This window comes from Protopterus annectens, chromosome 6.part0 (genome assembly GCF_019279795.1).
Source record: "Protopterus annectens isolate FY-2018-M chromosome 6.part0, PAN1.0, whole genome shotgun sequence".
Classification (NCBI taxonomy): Eukaryota; Metazoa; Chordata; order Ceratodontiformes; family Protopteridae; genus Protopterus; species Protopterus annectens.
In genome coordinates this window covers 1287263895-1287280993 of record NC_056737.1, presented here as the reverse complement: position 1 = coordinate 1287280993, position 17099 = coordinate 1287263895, and positions in this window count along the sequence as shown.

The following is a 17099-nucleotide window of genomic DNA, read 5'->3' as shown; positions in this document are numbered from 1 at the left end:
TCCGGTCCAATTGATGCTGTGTTTTTGGCTTTGGAGAGGGCTGTTTTAACCAGAGTGTCTGTTAATTCAGGGGCTCTACATTCTTCTGGAATGGTTATGGGCCCTTTAGGGGGTGAAGTTTGCACTGAACCTGTCTGCCAGGATGTTGGCGATATCAGTCGGTTCAGTATTTTTTGTGCCATTCTGCAATAACTCCGAGCAGATCTGAGCATTGCCACTTAGATTCTTGACATAGCTAAAGAATGCCTTGTGGTTATCTTTGGAGTCCTTGGCAATTTTTCTTTCGAAACTCGCCTTGGATGATTTTACGAGAGATCATAGTTTCTTGCTGATACTGATCAGGGATGTCTTTCCTTCTTGGGATTTTAGTCTTTTTCTGTACTAGTTTCTTCCTTCTGTTGTACAGCTTGTTAATGGCAGGGGTCCACTAGACTGGTTTACTTTTCTTGGAGGAGTGAGTCTTGGTTTTGCTTGGGATAGCACGATCCATGCATTCTTGCAGATGCCCGTAGAATGCATTAGTAAAGGATTTTGCAGTTTGGACAGCATTATCTTTTAGCATGGGGGCTTTGAAACTTTCCACCTCGGTCTTAAGTAACGTGAAGTTTGCTTTTGAAAAGTTTTTCATGGTGGTTTCCTTGTCCAGGGATGGGGGGGATGTGTATATCCAGAGCGAGTTGTTTATGGTCAGCTCTAACCAGCGAGGGGTTGACCTCCGGTGTGAAACACCAGTCGCCCATTTTGGTGATGACCAGGTCCAATATGTTGTCACCTCTGGTGGGAGTGTTGACCAGTTGATCCAGGGCATTTGAGTTTATAAATTCAAGGAAATGTTGGGCAAGGGAGTTAGTACTTGAGTAGTTCTCCCAGTTAATGTTTGGGTAATTGAAATTGCCCAATATTAGGGTGTTTGGTAGGACGTTTATGTTTCCCAGTGTTTCCAGAAATGCGGAATGGGGGTCCTGGGACATGGTGGGTGATCTGTAGCAAGCTACAATTTGAATTGTAGTTTTGCCCATTGTTAGTTGCACGTGGATGATCTCTGAAGCATCGTGCTGTGCCACTAACCTGGAGGTGTGGGTATCCTTGATGAATATGGATACGCCCCTGCCTTTTGTATTTCGGTATGGGTTCTGTGGCTGAAATGTATGGTATGAGTTGTAACCTGGTAGTGCTGGTGTGCTCTCTTGAACCTTAAACCAGGTTTCTGTTACTGCACATATATTGATTTTCTCCATACTGAGGAGGGCCTCAAGTGCATGCATTTTGAGGTTTAGACTTCTGGCATTGAGTAGCATTGCCCTCAGTTTTTTGTTACTTGTGCTATTTACAGTGGTAGGTTTGTCTTTTGAGTCTTGCCTAAAAAAGGCACAATGGGGGTGGCAAGAGCTTTGGCCAGGATTCGAAAGCCTAAGGGTGACTGGTGCAAGCCGTCTCTAGGGAAGCAACATGGCTTGTTGAGCATGTCATCTCAGGTGGACAGACACTGCATTCCCTTTGAATGACACCAAAAACTTGGCCAATTGTTGAAATCAATAATTTTTTTCTTTATACTGTGGTATCATTCTTGGTGAGGGCAGGATGCTACTCAGTGTCAGGGTCATACCGGCCTGGGCTATGTAATCAGAGAGCTCTTCCATGTCTCTCTTCATGTAGTCCAGGGAGGTACAGCTCAGGTCATTCACACCAACATGGACAATGTCAGAGTCGTATTTGTACTTGTTCTGGAGTGACCTGAGTGCTTGTATTATGTGGCAGATCCTGGCACCCGACAAGCAGCTAACAATAACCTTCTCCTTATTCAGCCTAGTGAGTGGGACGTCAGTGTGCCTGACTATAGAGTCACCTATTACTAGTATGTTGGGTATGTTATTTTGCCTTAAGGGCTGTGATTGCGTGGCACACTGGTTTTATGAAGTGTGTGTTTCATGGTTTGTGTTTGGGGGTGGAGGTTGCTTGGATGTCTGCTTTGGAGGTCTCTGTTGCTTTGGCAGATTTTTATTTAGAGCCTCCGAGTATGTTTTTGTGTATTTGTGTGTTTTTTGCCAGTGCTGGTTTAATGGGTCTGTAAGACTGGTGATGTGATGCAAGTATTTCCTTTCTCCTCTTGACTGACTGATCCAGTCTTGGGTTGAGAGAGCTTAGCCTCCAGTTTGGCTGTATAATTGCATCTCTCACATGTATTAGTGTTTGGTGGTAGGAGGAGAGGGTTGTCTGTGTACATGAGGCAGTTGTAACAGTGCCTTTAAATGCCCAGATTCACCAGTTGGACTGGAGAGTACACCTGAAACTGCCCTTTGGACATGCCCAGATAGGTACAGTGAACTGTTTTACTGAATGTCTGGTAAGGTCGAATAGAGAGCCTTGTCCTTCTGTACAGTACAGGGGGGGGTCTAGTGCTAGGGTTTAATAGTGCTTGCTATGAGTTTTGAGCAAGTGCCGGGCTGAGAAATGAATGGCTTGAGTGCTTAAGTTAAAAGTTTGTAAACTGGACAAATGTGTTTTTTATAGCAGGGAAATGAAAGAGAGAGAAATTAGCCCAAAATGGCGAATAAACTACTAATTTCTGGGCTGAAACCACTCCTCCAGGAACAGATAGGCTGCTCAAAGCTCCCCTCTCTCACAGGTGAACAGAGGAACTTCCTTCTATCCAAGTAAGGTATGAGCAAACACAGAGATTTGTAACACAGCCTTAAATTCAGCACTAACCTAAAAACTGGACTATACTAGCTTGGAAAGGTGGGAAACGAGTATATTTTTTTTTCAGAAAATAAAGCAGAGACAATAAAAGAAACACTTTAAATGCACAGAAAAGGATACTTATTGTTATACATCTCAGAACAGAGTTGTAGCCAATGCCCCTAGTAATAAAGTAGGAAGAAATGCAATTACAGTAAAAGCAGATGAATAAAGTGCAATTTTTTTGTTATATATAAAACAAACAAACTGATTTAAACAAGTTACCCAGTTAACCAGAAAAAAGCTCAAAACTGAGCCCTTTTCCAGCAGTCTTCAATCAGACAAGCTCTAACTGCACACTCCTGCCACTGGGGTGCAGGGGAACCTTCTCCAAAAAAAGATGGCCTGGATCAGTGCTCATGTGATACAAGCAAAGCTAGATTCAGCAGGCCTGAATCTGGTCTACGCTACAGCAACAAGGCGCACCAATTTCAGAAAGAAACAGTTCAAATAAGCAGGCACAATAAGCCTGTGACCAGAAATTCCCAGCTCAGAAGGGCAGAATGCAGCCTCTCCTCCCACAAGAGTGCAGACCACAAATCTTCTTAATGTAGGCCTGAGGCCCAAGTGCTTAAACCAGAACTAATACACTTTTAGAATAGCAGACACTGAGCCTTCAATCAGCTATTCCCAGCTTAGAGGGATCTAAGCTACCTGTCCTGCCACAACGGTGTAGACCACAAACCTTCTTAATGTAAAACAACCGGTATGAAGCACAAGTGCTTAAACCAAAAGACTTAGAATAACAGTTACGATTTAATCAGTCTACTACCAACCAGTAATAAATGCAACAGAATAAATAAAACTGAGTACTTTTAGGAAGAGGCAAAAGCAAAATAAAGTAGGAGGAAACACAAATACAGTAAAAGCAGATGAATAAAGGCAGATATAGCAGTTTACAGTGAACAACCGAGGTCTAGACTAATTTAAAGAACATACAGAAAAACATATTGAAGCAACAACAAGCACCTAGTTATATTGACATTTAGAATTCATGTATACACTCTGTAGTTTTGCTTTAATGAGGTGAGGGGGTGATTCCAACAAGGAACTTAAAGTATGATCGTGGACACTGATTTTAAAGTTTTCTGAGACAAACACTGGTAAATTCTGAACTTGGACTCCCTGTGAATTGGAAAAACATGGGATTTTTTTTTTGGAATTTAGTATTTTAGGCCACAGAACTAGTTCACTACATATATTTCTGCTCGTATTTATCATTTATAATATTGTCCGCTTACATTATTTGAGTGTTCTGTGTCTAAATTCTGTTTTAATGTTTGATATATATTGATGCAAAAGAAAAATTATATTGAAATGACACTAATGACCAGAAATTATATTTAAAAATCTTAAGTATATTTACCATATTTCATATCAGGAAAATGTTATTTTGTTTTTTGAAAAACTAAAATCAGTGTTCCTGAGTATGATTTAAATTTACCTCTGGTTTGGCACCCATGTCACTAATGGACAGGGCAGCCTGTGAATACCTGATGTACAATCCTATATCGTAATAGTAAAATTCCTTGGTGTTTTGACACGTCAACAATATTTTGGTAAATTTGGTGTAATCTTGGCTCTTGGTCCAATAACCTAGTAACCACGTATGACTATCTAAGGTACAGAGTATCACCTTTTTCTTTTTAAACACCTTTATTAAATTATCACTTGTGACATAGACACATTTACATTTATATAAAAGTAACCACACTGTACTAAGTTAAAATTAACAAACATTATACTTTAAATGCACTGTATTAACAAGTTAAAATTAACACACATTGTACTTCAAATGTATTGCTATATATTATATAACCTAAGTAACATTGCATAAGTTATTATAACAGGGATAAAACAACTGGAATTGAGATCTTTAGAAAAAGGTAGGAGCAAACTACATAGAAAAAATATGAATTGTGAGAACAATGCATACAGGGGAAGAATGAGGTTTAAAAGAAGGCAGAACATAAATGAGCTATGTAATGTTTGAAAGTGATTGGGTAGATTATAAGCGATGTATAATGCTTGCATCTAGGATTGTGTCGGTGTGGTTTGTTTTCATTTGATCTCTAAAGCAATTACATTTAGACAGTTAGAGGAATTTTCATTCTGGGACTGTTAAAGCAATTTCAGCTCTTCTGGTCTGAATTCTCAGCTTCATTATGTAGTTAATGTATGTCTTTAAAAATGTTTTAGGATTTGAAAACCACATATGTTCCATCTTATGAGAGGCTTCCTTTTCCTTTCCATTCTTGCATTTGTGTGTTAGCTGCCTATATTTTTGAAATTATTTTTTGTGGTACCATGTAGGTTTTATCTGCCTTAGGCAATATATTTATTCTTTGAAATAACTCTGATAAGTGGAGGTATCTAGTTGTTGGTGCCTCCTTTTTACAATATATTCTGATATGAAACAGTCTTTGAGGCGAGACAGTACCATTTCCTAAACTGAGACAGCATTCATGAAAGTACAATCCCTGCTGCAGGCAACATGCTTTACTGTGTCCTCAGATAATAACATTGTGTTCCTGGAGTCAAAGACCCAAGGAGAGAACCATAAAAGGAAGGTCCAGAAGGTGAGCAAATGATGACCAAAAACATACTTAGTTATGTTTCATCATAACCATCATGTCGGCAGTGTACTGACATGGAGAAATGCTGCAAAGTCTAGACTGTTAATTTGAAGACCAACTCCGTGGTATAGATGGACAGAATCCTGAGTGTGATCCAAATGAGTGAAGATTGATTAGCAGCTTGGGAACTGAATTAATTATCCTGACAGGGAAAATGGAAATAAGAAGCCACCACAGGGCTGCCCACCAAAGGGAATGGAAGTAGTCCATTCTGCTGTAGTGCAAACACCTGCTGGATAACGAGGTGCACTGCATGCAGTGTGTGGGCTGGGGGCATGTGCTTGGTGTTGCCAAACCATGTTTCTGTGGTAGCCTATATGGGGTGTGTATGGGCATGTGTATGCCTAGAGGGGAAGGCATTGCAGGCTCTTGTCTGTGAGTGCATATATCAGCTGCTAGGATAGAGGTTAAGGCAAAAAGAAAAAAAAAAGGAAAAACTTTGGCAAGTTAATGCTGAAGTTTCAGAGAAGTAATAACACTATAAAAACAGGGTTATTAACCCTATGCGCTATACAAGAAAGCAAGATCACGGGTGCCAGGCTTGTATTTGAAACACTAGTGATCAGCACTTATTTGTGTAATCACTAGTGTAGGACTGCCCAGCTTTTCCACAGAAGAATGAATTGCCATTATAACAGGGATTTCCCCTTGATGATGCAACTTTGAACTTTGTATGTATAAGTAGTGAGGGTGTGGGGGCAGTCCCTCCACATCAACTGGGCTACACTCACTGCTGATAATCTTCCCTTAGAACACATTAGCATGGCTGCTGATACTTTTACATATCCATCCTCATGAACAGATCCAGTCAACAAAACTCTGTACCCATTATCTGAAAAAAGTCACTAATTATTCCCTTACACAAAAGAGGAGATTGCATTGAATTCTGTATTTATCACCTTATAGCTATTATATCTCCATTATCAAAAATCTTTGGAAAAGTGTATATAGTCCCAACGTCTCAAACACTTAGAGAGCAACTTTCCTTTCCTGTGCCCTGCACAGCTTCAGGCCACACCACAGACACAGACCTACTACAGCTTTTCTTAATTTCACCTATCATATTAGTTTTCACAGGGACTCTGGAAAATTTGTTTCCTGTCTGTTCCTTGACATATCTGTGGTGTTTGACACCATATCCCATCAGGTTCTTTGCCAGAGAATATCCTCACTTGGCCTTGATAGCTTCTCCCTCTCCTGGGTCCATAGCCACCTTGAAAGCCTCATACTCTTAATGACCTCTACATTGCTAGTAATGAACCAAATGTCATTCCGTGTGCTCTTTGATGTTACATTGATAACCACAGAATTTTTCCAAGAACTTTATAAGAAAAAGCTTTTGGGCTTTTTCCTGAAGGAACTGGTCTCATCAATTCTCACCTTCTGTTGAATGCTAAGAAAACCAGGTTATTGCTTTTCATACCAAAACCTGTCTTGTACACAGAATAACTTCTTCATCACCTCATCAAACACTTCTGTCAAACCTCAATTCCACACAAATCTACTTTGTGTCATTATAGATAGCCATCAAAGTCTGATATTCAAATACAACAAGCCATCAAAAAAAAAACACAGAAAAATTGGAGCCCGCTTTTGTAGGAAGCGTTTTTTAAATAGCAATGCCAAAAAAGTAACCTCTGCATATCTCCTACCTTCAGTACTATATGCTGCCCCCCCATCTACACCAATCTTCAACAATCCCTACTAACAAAAACTGAACAATGCTATAACAAAATACCTAAAATCAACTACTACCTATCTGCTAAATCCCACCATTGCCTAGCCTTCAAACAGGCTGGCTAGAACATTTACACTTTCTCTTTGTGTCACCCAGTTCACAACTGTTCATAAAATGTACAAACCACATAACTGTCCTGCACTCCAAGCCTTCATTGAACCTTACATTTCTGCAAGATGTCTACGCTCCACAGACAAGTCCCTATTAACTATAACTAAACCCCACAACTCTGCTGATCTGTCCTTATGTTCAAAATTATGTCTCCAAAATCTTGTATTACATCTCGGCCATCAGACAACAGACCAAAATGCTAAAACAATACTTTAAAAACACTTAGATAAATTCTTGCACCTCCTCAGGATAGACTACCATTGTCCTTGCACATCTATATTACCCCTTTACACCTCAATAAAACAAATTCTTAATGTAAATTTCATAATTTCTTCTACCCCTATGCCATTACTGCCACTTGTACTGTCCACTACTCATCACCTGTAGGGCAACTGCATCTCCTGGATGTTCTACCTCATTGTTCTTCTTGACATTGTAATTAGCGAGTCGGAATTTGCTGGAACTGGCATCAAGTTTGTCATATTGCAGAAGGGGTGACAACATAAGGTACCCAGTGTTTTATTTTTGTGTGCTTGTTGTTAACCTGATATATGTACTGGTCCAAGGATGCAACCCAAGTCAGGAAGGCAGAGATAATTAATAGGTGTAATGACATTTTTTTTTCAAAACAGATTTGTACATAAAAAGCTCATATTCTGTTAAAATTGGTTACAATACATGGAAATAAGTATAACTATGGTAATTGTAAAAACAATGCTGTGGCAATTCATATGACTGGAGAAGCTTAGCACATCCCATTTTTTGAGAGGATTTGAGATTGTCCACTGTGAATTTTTGATGGACATATTGCTACTTTGTGGCAACTGTCTCGGTCAGGTTGACTCACTTGAGAAATGTTGCCACTATATCTGAAAGTATTCCCCCATCTCTTCTCTTATGTTTTACTAAGTAACTATATTTTATCCTTTTAATTATAAAACAATTAATTTTAAATGTATTAACTTACCCATCATACCTTTTTTCAAGAGTATGTCAAATGTTTTTTCTAGATTCAGATATACCATGTGAACTGCTACTTTCATGTCTGTCAACAGTCAGATTTTCAAAGAATGCTACCAAGTTTACAAGAATATACTTGTAGCTAGTGTTCAATTACTGCAGATGATTTATGGAAGGTTCCCAAACTAAAAGTACTTGGTTGGCTACTTAGAGAAACTTTGTGTTATCTGTGTAATTTATTCCGCCATTAAAGAGAACTGGCAACTCCCTTAGTGTCCCACCCCTTCCCCCCTCAAAACTAGAAAGGCAGAGGATTAAGGAGGGTGCCATGACCCCCTTTAACTAGTAGCGTGGTACGCAGCACAATGAGATTTTGCTCCTTCCTAATTTGCTTGTGACCGAATTGAACTGGGTTACATTATTCCTGAGGAGTACTTAGATTGAGAATTTTACTTTTACTAGACTGGTATAAACCTGTGTACCTAACAACCACCTAGGTCTTTATAAGCCTAGCCATGAAACCAAACTCAGCTTTGCCCCTGAGTGTCTTGGAAGCTTATATAGCAGGTATGTTAATAAGGAGTTAAGCAAGGGTTATGGGGGGTATATTAGTTGGGGATCAGTTTACTTACTGTCTACCTCCATCCATCAGGGACATGGGGGCCAGACCATGGGTGGAATTTACGATTTCCCATCCAGTGATCACTGTTTCATTTGAATGTGGCCTGGAATGAACTACGCTTACCCTATAAAGCGGGAATCCTTTGAGACGCATATTGGTCTCTCCAGTATGTTCTGTTTATGTCGCAGGCAAAGCTCGGGTTCTTGGATCTAGTGTTCCTGGTGCTGCTTGTTTAGTGGATATGTAAGGGATCTATCAGAGCTGAGTCTGAGAATGCCTTATATGTCAGGTACAGATTGCCTTATAGTAACCTGTAGGAGATTGAGTACAGAGATAGGGCTCTAAGATGATCTGTGTAGAAAGGAGTTTTCACAACCCTGCATTCTAATAGTGAGGAACCTTTGAAAGTATTCAAACTGATGCAAATGTCTGATTAGGTACATGCTGAAGGGGCATTGTACTCAATGATAGGTCTGCTAAGGGCTGTGGAGAGTGGTACTATAACTTCCTTGGACCTGGATGCCGTATCCTTGCTTATGAGTTGGGCAACATAGAATGATTTTCTTGCTATGTTTGCTACACGTTGTTCAAAGGTCAGATTACTGTCTACATATGTTCCCAAATCCTTAACTGTCAAGTCCACTGGTACGGGTGTTTTATTGATGGAGTAATTATCTTGGGTTCCAAAAGGGCACTACAGTAAATTTTTTCACTTTGAGTTTTAATCAGTGGCTCTGGCACCAGTCATTTATTTGTCAGACCTTCTTGTTAGAATGTTGGTGGTGTGGGGAGAGGGGAAGCTATGACGGCTCACAGTTTACAGTCATTTGCTAACTTGGCCAGCCAGAGGCCTTCTACAATAGCCTTGACTTCGGAAAAGTAGATACCAAACAGGAGTAGGCCCAACACTAAGCCCTGGGGTACTTCTCTGCTGATTCATCTCCTGGGGGAAGGGTTCTTATCAATCTTGACTTCTTGGGTCATGTGAGCCAGGCAGCAATACAGAGAATTGTGCAGGGATTTATACCTAGTTCTGAGAGTTTGTCAACAATACCTGAGTGGGTATTGTATTGAATGCCTTGGCCATGTCAAGGTAGGCACTATGCACTATTTTCTCCTCATACATAGCCTTGGTGACAGTCTCAAAGAATTCTACCAGGTTGAATAGGCAAGACCTTCCTTTAACAAAGCCATACTGGGACGAGTCCTGTGTTTGTATGTTACCAGTGTCCTTGTTAATCATTTCTATGACAATTCATTTCACGGCTTTGCATATTAGACTTGTCAGACTGATAGGTCTGTAGTTCCTTAGGTCAGTTGATGGTCCACCCTTATGAAAAGGGATGTAACCTGTTTTGAGGCTGTAGTTGGAGTGCCTCTAGTAGTCCAGCTAGGTCATGTTTTAGGCTATTTAGGAGGCAAACAGGGATATTGTCAGGGCCCATTGAAGCAGTGTTTTTGGTGTTAGTGAGTGGACCTGTCCCCTGTTGATAGTTGGGGGAGACATGCTGAAAGAGGTATCACAGGGGGTAGTGGGGTTGAAATTAAAGCTAAATTTATCAGGCAGAAGATTTGCAATGCCACCCTGGTCAGTGAAGGTGGTACCATTTACCCAAGTTCAGCACACTGTTGAGTGTTACCTTTAGGGTTTCTGACATAGCCGAAGAAAGTTTTGTGGTTATCCTTAGCCTAGGAGTCTGTCCTAACCTTATAATCAGCCTTCTTGGATTTTATCAGACTTCTTAGTTTGTTTAGTTGAATCAAAGAGCTCTTGTCTCACTGAGAGTTACTTTTTCTGCTTTTTTTCCATAAGTTCTTTTCTTTTGTCATATACCCTGTTATGGTTCAGATTTTACCAGTGGGGTTTATTTTTTGTGTTAGATTTTGGCTTACGTCTGGTAGGTACAGCAGCCTGAATGCAGCCATTTACGTGTTTGTACAGGCTTTATGGGAATAATTCTGCATAAGTGGCCAATTTCTTGGGGTTTGCAGAAACAATGAATTTTGACAAACTGTCACTTCATAGGATGTAGTTTGCATTAGACTATTTCCTAAATGTTTAGGGTTTAGCTGGGTTTTCTGGTTAATTTTTATTTTGAGGGAGACAGCTTTGTGGTCCAACCTCACCAATGAAGATATGGCATGGGGGAGGCTGTGCAGCACAGTCCCATGTTGGTAAGCCCTAGCTTCAATATGTTTGATCCTGTGGTTGAAGTCTGCACTATCTGGTCAAGGGTATTTGTGTTAAAGTCCAGGAAATGTTGTGCCTGTGAGTTAGAGGCAGTGTATACTTCCCAGTCTATCAAAGGGTAGTTAAAGTATCCCATGAACTGGGTATTTGGTTGGATGTTGATTGCCTATCTTAAGTATAAGTTGTGAGCTTTGTTGATCATAGAGAGTAACCTGTAGCTGGCCAGGATATGGTAAAGAATCTTGTTTATGGAGACTTGGATGTGTATGAACTCCAGGGCATTGTCCTATTTAACCAACCAGGAGTTGTATATTTTGCTGTCTTGGATCAAAATGCCTCCTCTTTTTAGCCCCTGTCTCTAGTGCTTTTGGTCTAAATTTGTGGAAGGTACTACAGCCTTGCACTGCCAGAGTACTTTCTGCAGCTTAAAACCAAGTTTCAGAAACATCACAGATGTCTACATTCTCTAGAATGAGAAAAGCTTGTAGGGTGTAGAGTTTCTTGTTCAGGCTCCTAGCATTGTAATAATTTAAGGTTGTGGGTTTTTTACTGTGTTCATAGTCTTGTCATTTTGACATTGCCTAAAAAAGGCTCTAGGGGTGGATAATGTTTTAGCCAATATCTGAAAGCCCGGGGGGGGGGGGCAGGTGCAGATCATCCTTGGCAAAGCAATGTGATCTGTTAACTATGTCATTCCATGCTGATAAATACTGATTTCCCTTGAGTGACACCAGAAGTTAAGCCAATTGTTAAAAATGGATAATTTTCTGTTCATACTGTGGCATCATTCTTGTCCGCATATGTCATTTGGCAAACATTTTTCACTGGATGCCCTTCCTGATGTAACCCTCCACATTTATCCAGGCTTGGGACTGGCATGAAGAAAGGAGTGATTTGTGACAGATGTTGACCAGTAAGAGTGAAGGGGAAGGTCTACAAGAGGGTAGTGAGACCAGCTATGTTATATGGGTTGGAGACAGTGGCATTGACAAAAAAGCAGGAGTCAGAGCTGGAGGTGGCAGAGTTGAAGATGTTAAGATTTGCACTGGGTGTGATGAGGATGGAAGGGATTAGGAATCAGTATATTAGAGGGTCAGCTCAGTTTGGAGACAAAGCCAGAGAGGCAAGATTGCGTTGGTTTGGACATGTGCTGAGGAGGGATGCTGGATATATTAGGAAAAGGATGCTCAGGATGGAGCTGCCAGGTAAGAGGAAAAGAGGAAGGCGTAAGATAAGGTTTATGGATGTGATGAGAGAGGACATGCAGATGACTGTTGTGACAGAGCAAGATGCAGAGGACAGGAAGAAATGGAAACAGATGATCTGCTGTGGTGACCCCTAATGGGAACAGCCATAAGAAGATGACTATGGCGTCATCCTACATGAGGATAGAATGCTGCAAGGCACGTACCTGTCTTGTGGTACATATTCAGAGAAATCCATAATGTCTCTCTTCATGTAGTCCAGTGAGGTATGTCTCTGGTCATTTACACCCACATGGTTTATGATAGAATCATATCAGTTTCTGTGATGGAGTAACTTGACTGTGTTCATTAAATTGTGGAGCATAGCTCCAGATAAGCAACTAACAGTTGGTCTTTTCTTTGTCTAACCTGGTGAGAGGGGCATCTGGGTGCTGTACAATAGAATCCCCAATGATAAGAGTTCCAGGTAGGGTTTGCTTGCCTTATGGGCTTTGTTTTTTAGGGACCATTGGTTGGAGGCTTCTCTGTGGTGTTAGGTGTTGCTTTTGGTAAAGTATTATAATGCAAAAAAAAAAAAAAAAAAAGTCAAGACGACGACTACATAAAAAAAGTCTCTAGGTTACTTCAAGAGTTAAACTCTGCTGCAAACATGTGTGATTACAACCCAGAGGCAGTATAGTTCACATTTTAAGATAAAACTTGTGTTAGAATACTTTAAAGAAGAGTTGAACAAGCCAAGCTATGTACCGTAAGGGAATAAAGCCTGAGCATGTTCCAGGCCAAATTAGTTCACTTAGTTTGGAAGGGGGGAATGAGAAGCTGACTTTGACTCACTGTTCTGCATCATGGAGGGGAGGTGGCTTCACCATTGCAGTGCTGACCCCTGTTGGTCAGTCTGAAGAATGTCAAGCTGTATGCCACACCTGTGTGTAGAGTGGGTAGCACAAGCTGCTAAGGATGAAGCTACCAGGTAACAGGAAAAGAGGAAGGCCTAAGATAAGGTTTATGGATGTGGTGAGAGAGGACATGCAGGTGGTTGGTGTGACAGAGCAAGATGCAGAGGACAGGAAGAAATGGAAACAGGTGATCCACTGTGGCGACCCCTAATGGGAACAGCCGAAAGAAGATGATGATGAGTCTCCAATTATTTGTCAGAAAACCACAGATCAAAAATATGAACAAAATATGGACATTCTGCAAAAATCTGGAGAGTTGAGAGGCATCATCTCTAGGAAGGTAGAGCTTCACTGCTGCTGTTGGTGTGTGTGTGCGCACTCACGCGCATGGGTGCGTGTGCATGCATCTGTCTGTCTTTGGGGAGGTTACACTGAGGATACCTGTCATGATGAGTAATAGACCCAGCACCTGTTACCTCTGATTTAGGAACAAATAGGCCATTAAGCTGTCACACAGTGATGGAAAGAATGTGCTGCGTGTCTCTTGCATACTTGAATATGTGGTTTTCACCAGATACAACTCACTGGCATATCAATTCACAATTTAAAATGCAGTTTATAATGAGCAGTATAATAATAAAACCATAAGATCATTTTCAAGAGCAGCCTGGGAGAGCAGTATCTGAGTCACATAGGCAAAAAAAAGATGTGGGATTCAAAATCATGTCTGATGCATGGTCTAGGACTAACAGCACCTAGTTTTAAACCGTTGAAGTAGATTGACAGAAAACCTGAAAGAAAAGATAAGCACGTGTACCAAAGCAGACACGTATGTTAAGTTGATCTGTTTAGTGGAAAGTGGGTTTGGTTATGATATGATACCAACTCCAGAACAGATCGATTTACAGGACATCCAACAAAACTCACGAACCAATACAATGTTCCGTTGAGTGGAATAACACACCATAAGCTCCAAAAAAGCTCAAAAAAAAACTGCAACACAAAACTAAAACAAAATGTTGAAGTTTATTTGTTAAGCACTTTCTTCCCCTTCCAAACGGGAACTTCATCAGAACAAACTTCCTCCCAGAGTCATCCATTAAAATACAAATCATTCAATTAAATGCAGTAAGAAATAAATTAAACAATCAGTTTCTCAAAAAAAACGGTGTATTTAAATACTGAAAAAACATTCAGGTTTAGATTCTTAATGCCCTTTTCTTTAACACAGGCAACAAAGATAAAAAATCATTTAATCCTGGTTTACTCAATGCGTTTAACTTAATAATCCAGTAAAATTCCTTCAAATCTATATTTAATTCCCACCAGCCACCTCTAGGATTTGGTCTAATAACCACTAAAATGCCAAAATTGAATTTTGAAAAACCTTGACATTTAGATGAGTGTGTAAATAAGGAATTATTCACATTTCCCTTTAATATGGCATAAGTGTGTTCGTACATCCTATTCCTAAATTTCCTCTCTGTTTTGCCCACATAGTAAAACGAACAAGTTTGGCAAACAGCAATGTAAACAATACCTTTAGTATCACAATTACCTTTCTGCAGGAAAATATCCTTATGTTCTGCTATGTGTACTGTGTCGTAATTCAAAACGTACTGGCATTGGTTACAATGACCACACCTAGTAGTTCTTTTCAAACCCATATTCTTGGGTAAAATGTAATGTTCCGTCAAGTATTTAATATTTTTTCCAACTTTGTAAATAAAATTTGGTACATTTCCTAAGGTGTTGAAAATCTCTGTGCTCCCTTTAAAAATAACCCAATTCCTTTTAATAATTTCTTTCAACTGTTTTTCTCCGTTGCCATAGGTAATGGTCATACTTGTTTTAAAGTCTTTTTGAGTGTTATATTGAGTTGTGTGTGGATGAATATTTTCTCCGCTGGCCAATAAAGGTTTATACCTTGAACCCCACCCTCCAGTAACTTGTTCAGCTATACTCTGTAACAAGTTGTCAGGATAACCTCTAGCTCTAAACATTTCGGAAATAATAAAAACTTCCTGTAAAAATGTTTCCTTTGTTGAACACATCCTCCCTGCCCTAACCAACTGTCCTTTAAAAATGTTCTTTTTTGTGTAAGAGGGGTGACAACTTCAAAAATCTAAATAACTGTTTGAGAAAGTTTCCTTCCTGTATATTCTGGATTCAAATTTATTATTTACTATGTCTTTAATAATCATAATGTCCAAATAATTCATCCCTTCTTCAGAAGTACTAACAGTAAATTTAAGATTTTAAAACTAGCATGACCATATATGGGTTTGAAAGGAACTATGCCATATTAAAGGGAAATGTGAATAATTCCTTATTTAAACACTCATCTGAATGTCAAGGTTTTTCAAAATTCAATTTTGGCATTTTAGAGGTCATTAGACTAAATCTTAGAGGTGGCTGGTGGGAATTAAATATAGATTTGAGGGAATTTTACTGGATTATTAAGTTAAACGCATTGAGTATACCAGGATTAAATGATTTTTTATCTTTGTTGCCTGTGTTAAAGAAAAGGGTATTAAGAATCTAAACCTGAATGGTTTTTCAGAATTTAAATACACCGTTTTTTTTTAAGAAACTGATTGTTTAATTGATTTCTTACTGCATTTAATTGAATGATTTGTATTTTAATTGATGACTCGGGGAGGAAGTTTGTTCTGATGAAGTTCCCGTTTGGAAGGGGAAGAAAGCGCTTAACAAATAAACTTCAACATTTTGTTTTAGTTTTGTGTTGCCATTTTTTTTGGAGCTTTTTTGGAGCTTATGGTGTGTTATTCCACTCAACGGGACATTGTATTGGTTCTGATATGATACCAGCCGGCATACTACTCAATGAAAAGTGACTTAGAATTCGTTTTGTTGATATAAAGCTCATTTTCCCTGGTGTTTGTGAACTGTTATCACACTCTTGTTCAATTGGCCCAACCAGGGAGGGCATCCTTTAGATGGCCGTTGGGGTTGATTTGAGGATTGTCTTCTTAAGCCTTGTCATTCCCCATGAGCTCTCAGCTAGCAAAGCCAAAGGGGGATATGCAGTGTTCCCACTGGTTGTCCCCCACTTCCACAGTGGACGTAGCCAGCAAACAATCCCGACCTCTCCCCTCAAGCATGGGAGGTAGTTTCCACCAAAGAAATCAGATTATCTTTGTGCTCCGCAAGTTATTACAACTGTCCTTACCTTTCCCCGAGAGGAGCAAGTGGGCCACTTCCCTTTCCTTCCTCATGCTCTCGCCTGGGTCTTCCAGTGTCATGGTCACTATTCAAATCCCTGTTACCACCGTTACTGTCAGGGATCCAACCCAATGCACCCCCCAGATCAGCTAAGACACTGCAGCTCAGTTGCTGTTGCTTGCTTTCTCTCATCTTCTTTCTTTCTGTCAGATGATCCCACTCACTGACTCGACTGGCAGTTGTACAACTTCAGTGTAGTTACATAATCTACACAAGACAATGTTATAATGGGTAGGGGCATCTCATGCCAGTATTTTTAAATAGAATAATACAATACATCCAGCTGTGTTGTACTCACTTACCTGCTAGTCAATTATACTGTTTAAAAAGCAGCACCTTCTCATTCTGATCTTGATAGCAAGGAGTGCCCCATTTCTTTCTGTAAAAGACCCATGATTACCCTTTCTGTTATTTTACAAAGTGTGCATGTTATACTGATGGGTTACTATATATTTATATATATATTCAAAATAACCCTGAAAAGGCATTACTACCACTTGTCTGCATAGTTCTAGTAAATGCCCATATTTTTGGTAAGATGTTAACCATAATGTAGAAAATCTAACATTTTTTGATTTTGTACAGGAAGGCCCTGGAAAACTATTTTGTCCCATAGGGCTAGTGTTGTTGACTTTTACTGTATTAAATGTGTTTCTATAGTAGCATCTTTGATAAGTGACATACTGACCCCGAGTTCTGACACTGCTTCTCTGCATTTTATGTGCCACTTAACGGGGACTAAATCTTTCCCAAAA